This window comes from Marmota flaviventris, chromosome 11, assembly GCF_047511675.1.
Source record: "Marmota flaviventris isolate mMarFla1 chromosome 11, mMarFla1.hap1, whole genome shotgun sequence".
Classification (NCBI taxonomy): Eukaryota; Metazoa; Chordata; class Mammalia; order Rodentia; family Sciuridae; genus Marmota; species Marmota flaviventris.
In genome coordinates, this window is record NC_092508.1 from 50,465,650 (window position 1) to 50,475,920 (window position 10,271).

Genomic DNA, 10,271 nt, shown 5'->3' on the forward strand with positions numbered 1-10,271 from the left:
TTGGTTTTTGCATCCTTGAGGATTGTGACAGATAAACACATATATTGGTAAAATAGGCTGTCCTTGCACATTTTTAATGCATGAGAGTCTGTTCACTCCACTGGACCCATTTTTACAAGTTATGCCATCATAGTGTTGTATCAAAGATGTGTACTTGGCATGGTGGGATCAGTGAGAGGAAGCTGCCTTAAGTGGAAAGGGAATCACTGGATCTCCAAAAACCTGAGTTACAATCATGAATTTCCCCCATGCTCACTCAGACCTCCAAGCCTCTGAAAAATATTCCTTCTACCTCCCAAAGAATTGGAATTGACCTGGAAACACAAACTTACAAATCATTCTGGATTTCCTACTTAAAAACTATCTTCTGTAGGCTGCTCTGAGCTCTTTGCCCCTCCTCCAGAGCTGCAGACCTGTACCACCATGCTGAGACAGCTGCTCAGGCTCCTGTGTAATGGGGAGGTAGGGACACTTCACCCTTCCTATAGGTGGTACTTAGCTGATGGTGGTGGAATGGAAAGGGTTGTTCATGAGCAGATTTATTTGTGTCCCCAAATAATGAATGGTTTAGTAAAGCAGCTCTTTGAGTTTGTACTCAGAGCACCTACAGGTCACTGGGGTAGTTGAATGTAGACAGGTTAAAGAACCAGCTACTACACCTTTACAGAAACCACTAATTCTCTTCAACTCTAGGGTCCAGCTGTTGAACTCCTTAGAATACATTTTTTTCTTTTGTTCATACTCTGGTTTGAGTATGGTTTATCTCTTCCAAAGCTCAGGTTGAGGATTGGTCTCCAATGTATAGTATTGAAGCCTTTAAGCAGTTAATGTTTTCCTGAGGGAGTGAATTCTTGCTCTGGAATGTGACTGGTTATTGTGAGAGTGGATTATTGCCAAGTGAGCCTGGCACCTCCCCTTGGTCTCTCTTGCACACATGGTCTTCCATATGAGCCCACTTACTACTCTCATATATATTGCTACCATGTAATGTCATCTACCTTGAGACCCTCACTAGAAGCCAAGCAGATGCTTGTGCCAAGCTCTCGGACCTCTGTTTTGTTACAGTTAATACAAAGTAGACAAATATAGGATCCTGTCATTTCCTTTTGTGTTTTGGTTTTCTCTGAATCCCCCACTCCATTTGATTGAGTGGACATGGTTACACGTGTCTGAACACCAAATTCATCAGAATTTGTGGTTTTTCACCAGAAAACTGTTTGACGCTTGTTAAATCAATTGTTAGAAATGGACTCCAGAAAAGGTTTTCTTAGCACTACCCACAATGCTTATTTTGACCTTCAGCCCATGTTAGATACCTTGCTCCATTCTGAGCACCGCAAATCAAACTCAAAATGGAGCACAGAAAACTCTCTATTTCTATTAAATTATTTGTATTTTGGTGCTCTGCACTCTGATCTCTGTGTCCAGGAAAAATTTGGCTTTAAAAGTGATTGTTCACTTAAATAAAACAAAACAGTAAACCCAAGTGTCCATTAACAGATGAATGGATAACAAAATGTATACACATACAGTGGATGATTACTTATCTTAAAAAAGAAAGAAATTTTGATATATGTGATAACATAAATGAATCTGGAAGATATTATGCTAAATGATAATGATAAGCTATTCACAAAAGGATAGATATTTATGATTTCTCTTAAATGAGGTCTTTAGAGCAATCAAATTCATAGTGGTTACCTGGGGCATGAGAGTCTGTAAAGGGAATGGGAAGTAGTAATGAGGACAGAGTTTCAGTCGGAGAACATGAAAAAGTTCTAAAAATGGAGGGTGGAAATGTTTGCTTAGCAGTCTAAATGTACTTAGTATCACAGAACTGCACACTTAAAAACAGTTAAATGGCAAATTTATATCATATGTATTTTACCAGAATAAAAAATTCTCTCTAGAAGTGAGCACCATCATTTTTCTTGTGTGTTTTGCCAGGCATTTCCCTGTGCATATATGCATGTATGTGAACATTAAAAATGTGTCTGTATATGTGTGTTAACAAAGTTCTGTAGGCAGCTTTCTTTCTTATTCTGTCTTGGACTCATTATTTTTAATTTAATACTATATACCAACTGATACTCCACCTACAGTGTATGAAAACTATTTCCCCACTTCTCAGCAATGGATATTATCAAATTTTTTAACCTCTTTCAGTTTGATGGATGAACTGAATGAGGTTGAGCATCGCCTTTATATTTGATTTGTAAGAATTTTAGGTCTACATCAAAATTAGTTTTGTCTATCAAACATTTGGGAATTTCTTAATTTATCATTTGTCTTTGTACTTTTATGTTAATTTTTAAAAATTTAATTAAAACTTTTGTGGCACTGGGGTTTGAACCTAGTGGTACTCTACCTCTGAACTATATCCCCTGCCTTTTCATTTTTTTTTTTTTTTTGAGATAGTGTCTTGTTGTGTTGAGAGCCACAGCCGAAGGGGCCCCAGCAAACTTCCAGCTGCCAGCAAACTTCCAGCTGCCGGCTGATGATTGGCTCACAGCGGCCCCAGCAACATCTAGCTGATTGGCTCCTCTGCGGTGATGCTCATTGGGCTGTTTCCCTGCCCTTTCAGACCACGGAGCTGCTCATTGGGGGACTTTTTTGGCTCCGCCCACGTGACCCAGCCAATAGGCCTCAAGAGCAGGAGGATTGTGGGAGGGAGAAAAGCTTGTGTGGGAGAGAGAGGCTTGTGGAAAGCCGGTGGTGGCAGTTGAGGCTCTGAGGGTTTTTCCTGAGAGGCTGTTTTGTTTGGCGTGAGTGGTTCTAAAAATAAAGTTAGTTTCTTTTGACAAGTGGCTCCTGATTGTGCCCAGCCAGACTGCAGCATTCATTAGCCCAATGTCTCCCTCTACGGCATCGTTGGCAAATACCTGGTATTCTACTCCTTTGATACCTAGTTTTGTTAAACCCTCCTCCAATGGGGCAATTCCTTTTAAAATGTCCTGTTTGTTCACAATTGTAGCATGTTCTTGGCCTGGCATCTAAAGCCTGTTTTACTGCAGCTGCCACAATTTGCCCTTGTTCATTAATGTCTCTGGCATCTAAAGCCTGTTTTACTGCAGCTGCCACGACTTGCTCTTGTTCATTAATGTCTCTACATAATTTAATATATGTGTTTAAATCTTCATGTTTCCATGGTCTAATGATATCTCTGCACCAACGATTCGCTTGCTCATAAGCCAGGTGTTTTAGTAATGGCATTGCTTGTTCTGTATTCCCAAAAACTCTGGTAGCTGTTTGAATAAGCCTATCTACAAATTCAGCATAAGGTTCATTAGCTCCTTGTATTACCTTAGATAATTGACCTTGTAAACCTCCATGTCCTTGTAAAGTCTTCCATGCCTTAATTGCATCTACAGCAATTTGTGCATATACACCAGGATCATATGCAATTTGTTGCTGCTGATCCTCATAAGGTCCCTTTCCTAACAACATATCTAGATTTCTCTGAGGATAACCAGCTGCTGCATTTTGCCTAGCTGTCTCCTTGCAAAATTCCTCATTGGCAACCTTCCATAACAGGTATTGTCCTTCATTTAGCATAGCTTTACACATATTAGCCCAATCTGCTGGCGTCATGTTCAAGTTGTTAATGGATTCGACCATGCTTACAGTGAAGGGTGCTTGAGGACCATACAGCCTCTTTTAGCTGCTTCACTGTTTTGAAATTTAAAACATGGTAAAATCGCTGCCCTCCTGCCTCAAATACAGGGCATGTTAATATTTGAGATCTTGTCTCAGGATCCCAACTATCAACTGCGGGGGTTGGGAACCTCCCAGCATATGGAGGTGGCCTTGTTAGTTGGACACTTACGTCCTCTGGTGATAGAAAGGTGTTAGTAGCAGTCTCCTGTAGAGGTGGTGCTGTTGGTTGGACACTTACACCCTCTGGTGATAGAAAGGTGTTAGTAGCAGTCTCCTGTTGTAACTTTCCCCCTGATCGCTTTTTCTGTTTTACACTTTCTTTCTCTGTCTGACTAGCTTGAAGGCCTTCTCTTTTACTTGAATCTTTTCCTCTGTCTGACTAACTTGAGAGACCTTCTCTTTTACTTGAATCAATATGTCTTCTCCTTCCTCTGCCTTTGTCTGAACTGAAGGCTTTGGACTAAGCAAACAAGATACGAATGTCCACAATGGCAATGTGCCAACTGGCAGAGTCCCTGGGCTGTTCTTTTCTATTCTTTTTAAATCTTCACCATGATGGTTCCATTGTGATATATTTAACAACTCCTCCTTAAAAAGCCATGGGCTACATTTTTGTATTGTATCAACGTATGCCCTGACTGTTCTTGATTTTACTGAGATGCCTCCTTCCTCTAACAATTTACTTAACACTCTTTCAGTTTGTTTTTTACTAATTTCTGATCCCATATTTCTACTATAATACAACCCAACAAGATGACGCCAAACAAAACCGAGACAGAATGAAATAAAAAGGGAACAACAAAAAGTCATTATAGCCTTTCTATCCTCCTGACATGTGCATCCGTCCTTTCTCCCTATCTGTTCCTCAGACGTAAATAGTTTTTCCTCAGATGTGAGCGGGTTTTCTTCCGTCTCACTCATCTCCAGGGACAGGCAACTTAAAACAAAAGTGAAGCAAAATAAAAGAGGAATCTTAAAATGGCTACTCATCCTCTCGCCCTGCCCTCAGGGGCGAGCAGTTTCACTTACCCTCAGTCGCTCCCCGTGCGAGCCACCAAGTGCCGCAGTCTGGCTGGGCACAATCAGGAGCCACTTGTCAAAAGAAACTAACTTTATTTTTAGAACCACTCACGCCAAACAAAACAGCCTCTCAGGAAAAACCCTCAGAGCCTCAACTGCCACCACCGGCTTTCCACAAGCCTCTCTCTCCCATACAAGCTTTTCTCCCTCCCACAATCCTCCTGCTCTTGAGGCCGATTGGCTGGGTCACGTGGGCGGAGCCAAAAAAGTCCCCCAATGAGCAGCTCCGTGGTCTGAAAGGGCAGGGAAACAGCCCAATGAGCATCACCACAGAGGAGCCAATCAGCTAGATGTTGCTGGGGCCGCTGTGAGCCAATCATCAGCCGGCAGCTGGAAGTTTGCTGGCAGCTGGAAGTTTGCTGGGGCCCCTTCGGCTGTGGCTCTCAACAAAGTTGCTGAGGCCAGACTTGAACTTGCATTCCTTCTACCTCAACCACCTGAGTAACGGGGATTTTACCACCACGCCTCTTTTTTTGTTTTTGGGGGGGGACCAGGTATTGAACTCAGGAGCACTTGACTACTGAGCCACATCCCCAGCTCTATTTTATATTTTATTTAGAGACAGGGTCTCGCTGAGTTGCTTAGCGCCTCACTTGCTGAGGCTGGCTTTGAACTTGTGATCCTTCTGTCTCAGCCTTCTGAGTCGCTGGGATTATAGGTGTTCCCCACCACGCCTGGCCATGCCTGGTTTTATACATTGTTGTAGCCATACAGAACTTTTAAATATTTATGTAGACAAACTGTACTCAGTTTTCTAAGATTAATAAGCTTTTCATGTCATTTCAAGAACTTTGATACTTTATTCTTTGCTTTTAAATCATTGCTTATTATTTGGGGTATAAGAATGGAGGGGAAGACACTTGGCTTTTTACAAAAATTATAGTTATTCCTCAAACACTTTGTCAAGTACTCTGCTAATTGCCTTCCATTCATTATAATTATATCCATATATATTTATATATAATTGTATCCATTATAATTAGATCCACCTGAAAACAGGTGAAAAAGTGAGTTCAGAAAGTTCCAGTCATTTGCCCTGTAATACAACTGGCAATTGGTAAAGACTGGGTCCAGGCTGGAGAAACATGGCAAAGGTCTGAATAGCTAATCTGTTCACATAATTTATGACCAGAGGGAACCTTAGCCTTCATAGTCTGGCAATTCCTTCATTTTACACAAGAACTGGCTCTGGAGAGGTTACACAAACAGGAGAAGCAAATTTTAAAATCTGTCTGAACTCTTGGTTCCCAGCCAGCATATGTTTTTTTTTTTTTTTTTCTTCTTTTCTTCCAAAAATTTCATTCTCACACTTTCTTGAGTCAACACAAAGGGATGTGCAAGACATTTCTGACAGTGCTGCTTGGTAATTGCACTGCCAGGACCTGTGTCCCTGACTTAGGACTGTGCTCCTTTCACACACACAGGCTGGAGGCAGGGTGGCAAGGAGCCCAGACCACTGATATTCAACCTGGGATTGAAACCAGGACTGCTAACCTGGCATGGATGAGGGGTCAGATCTCCTTTTAAGCAAGTTTGAGATTAAGTTTTATATTTATATACATGTGATTTTTCCTGGGGGAAATAGTCCATATTGTTCATTAGATTTTAAAAATTCATGTTGCTCATTATATTTGAAACAGGGATGTGGAAAAGCTTAAGAATTGTTGAATTGTAGGATCTGTGTAAAATGTTTGTTTAATAAAAATGTTTGCCGTGGACTGGATTTCATTCAATGTGTACCCTTTCTTCTTCAAAGTTTTCTCCATTAATAACTCCCAATTAAGAAAGGCCAGAGTCTGTATTTTATCATCTGCAAATGTGTAGACATTTTAAAAGATTGCTTCTTTTTCTAGAGTTCCCTGTTTCCTTTTTCTGCAATCATTCATGTTTAAGAGGCAATGTTCTTCCAGAGTTTGAGAAAATACATGGGTGAATTGCGGGGACACAGATCCCCCCAAACATAAAATCCTAGCTGCACTGCAGCCAGAAACAGCAGCCGATAATATCATTAGTTAGCATGGCCCAGGCTGCCACATGGAGCCTGGATGTGCTCCTTAAGCAGCTCTACTGTTTCTTTGACTAAGTAAGTTACTGGTGATCGGGGAAGAGGGAGAGCCTGCAGAATTGTTCAAAATAACAAAACTTGAAATCCATCTAGCTGTAGCCTCTATTTTGACACCCCCCCCCCCAAGTATTTAAAATACTCACTGATGTCTTTGGGGGTGGGAAATTAACATAACTTCCTTCTCTCACAGTCTTGTCTTCCAGTCTCCTGGTGGGGCTTTGCTTTGAAATAAGAGTTGTGTGTGTGGAAAGGATTCAGGAGCAAAGCTTGAAGGCCAAGAAGAAAAGCAACCGGCCTATTTCCCATCCAAAGTGTAACCAAATACAGCTGTAACTTTAGGCCGAGGTGCTTGGGAAAATGATTTTATTATTATTATTTGTTATTTTTTAAGAAGCAAGTGTACATTGCTAAGGAAATGGCCTAAAACCTAACGGGGGAGATCTAGCTTTGATGTTATAGTTTTAGATAATGTAAAATTTAACAAGTGAGCTGGGTATTTTTTTCCTTGAGAAAGCTCACAGTCATTTTTTTTAAGACAAAACAATTAAATGTCAACTCAGAAATACAAACCAGAGATTCCACAACATACAGAGGGTAACAATAATAATGAGCAAAAACAAGTAAAGCAACAATAAAATATCCCAAGCTGAAAAATACTATTCCCCTTCCCTTTCTACTGTCTAAATTCAGTTCAAGCAATTATTAAAGGACATCAAAATTCTCTTGTGTTTTGTCTACCTGTGGGAACTATAACAAGAATTCAGCGGAAACAGGAAATGTACAATAAATCCCACTTTTATTACTGTAAGTGGATATGTTTTATGGTGTTTGCAATAGTCACATAATTTTGGGGAGAAAATAAGTAAATTAAATTGTAAATTATGTATTACTAAATAGCCTCTGCTGAATAATAACCTGTTTTTTTGCATTTAACCCCCCTTTGTAATAGTAGCTTGTGTCTGCACTGTAGGTAGCAGTTAATCACTGTGATATTGAAATGAAGAGAAAGGAGGCATCTGACCCTGAGTATGTGAAAGGTTATATGCAATAGGGTGTCCTAGTGAGCAGATTAGACAACAAGGACATTTTATATTTTATTAGTTTGGAAAGAAAAAAGTTTGGTGACCTAAAAACTAGAAAATCTTCCAGAAATATGGTTTATTAGTTTAGCAGTCTTTCAAGAAGTCTCTAATCCATGGAGTTGGACATTAGGGAGAGGAGAGGGACATCAACTGCCCTAAATAATGCCCTCTTCTGTCTTTTGTAATCCATGCAAGAGAATGTCATCAGAGTTATCTTTTAAATACAGTCACCAGAAAGCTAACTTTTAAAAAAGAACAGAAAGAAGAAACAGTCTTATTTTCTGGGCCATAAGCCAAATTCAAGAAAATTAAAGAACAAAGAAGGATTTCCTTCAGTGAGACCTCATGTTGAAATTCTCAGCTATATGCATTTCTAATCCACGTGCTGTTTTCTAAAGACTCATGTGGTTTGAGTGAGAATGGAAAACAAGGACTCAGTAATTGCTTCTGTCTGTATGTTTCAGGTACAGCATCTATGTCTTGTATCATGTATCTGGTTGAATCCCACTTTTCTAGAGCTGAAAAAGAAAGTTTCCGTATTTATTTCTTTAAAACATTTTACATAAGAGCTGAAAAAGAAAGTTTCCATATTTATTTCTTTAAAACATTTTACGTAAGTGCTGACTTTCTACAGAGACAATTTTACCAGAAACATTCAGCTCTAAGGTGATATTCCCTAGAGGAGGCAACCGTATTTCCTTCTTTGTTATTAAACGGAGAAGACAGTCTCAGATGGATAAAGCAAGAAGCAATTGGATGCCAAAACAAATTTTCCTGTTCCCTGTGCTACCCAGTCCTTGGCCTGATACACTGGATCCCATTTTGCTTGCCATATAAAGGTACTGTCTAAAATTAGATTCCTGTTTACATTGAAAATTGGAAAAATTGAAGATGTTTCCCAAAAGAATACATTAAAGTGACCATTCTTAAGTGACTTTTCAATCATGTTTCTGATGATGGGGGGTTTCATGCCCTAGAATTGGTGTGAAAAGTCAGATACACCTCAAGAAGTCCTAGGAGAGCAAAGCGGCTAGTGCAGTTGTCCCCAAGTAATTTTCAGGCCAAGACTGTAATCATCAGCTCTTGTGGCACTGGAGATTCAGCTCTGCCTGCAACAAACCCAAAGGGCACATTTGTAAAATTGGGGACTGAAAAGCATAAGCACATAAAAATATCCATAATAATTTACTTTTTTTCTATAGTCTACTAATTGGTTTGTATATGTTATTTTTTCTCCCCTAGAGATAGTCACTTAAATGATTTTTTTCATCTAATAAAGTAATACTTGTATATTGGAAAAAAACAAGCATTACTTGTTTTTATATTTTATCTTATTGAGGAAAATCCATGTTTATTCAGGAAAAATACAGAAAAACAAAACAATAAAAATGTTAAAATCATCCCAAATCTTATTATTCAGTCTTTTTAAAGTTTACTTTCCACATCTGTATGTGATAGCATGCTATATGGGATGTTATACATTTAACCATATACATATGTGTGTGTGATTGTATTAATACATATACTATAGAGTTCTATGTAGGTCTGTATCTACATTTATATCTACAATTATATCTGCATCTACTCCTACACCTATATCCTTTCTCATCTGTCTCAGTAGCTATATGCACATGTATTTACATGAGATCATATAGTACCCACGGCTTGATGGATTTTAAAAAAATTTAACAAATTACAAACATTTTCTCATGTCATTCCTTTTCCTACTGTGTGCTCTGTTTAGTCATTTTTAATGCTTTAATGCATAGTAGCCCATATACTGTATCCCAAACCCCTGCCGTTTATCAGGATAATTTCTCAGAAGTGGAGTCATGAGTTAAGACTGCAAGCTTTTCTCAGTCAGTGACACTTTGTTCTCCAGACAATCTGTTCCTGTTTCCACCTCCTCCAGCAGGGTGTCACCGGGCCTGCTTCCCCGCCTCATGCCAAACGTTGCTTTTAGTTTTTATGGACTGTTTTTTATCTGAAGAGTTCAAAGTGCTCCACAGACAGGCACTTAACCATGTCTTCTATATTAGGAAGGGGAGTGAAAAGGGTCGTTTATGCTTGATTTATTGTAGGATCCTCAATATTTGGCTGAAATAGGAAACGAAGATTAGTTGAGTGAAGAACAAGAATAGACTCTTTGGTCAGAAGACTACCCAATTAGGTTTCTTTCCTTTAGCTATATCGCCAACATTTCACTTAACTATATAATCAGAAAAAGCTGTTATTTTAGTTAAGGGTGGTATGGTTAATTTTATCCCATTGTTTAGGAATTTCATCAGTTCAGGGTTTCAAAACAAATTCTAATATGTGAGAGTTTAGTGTAGGACAACTTCTTGTTACCAGGAGAAAATGGGTTTTAGAAGAAACTTGTAAAAAGA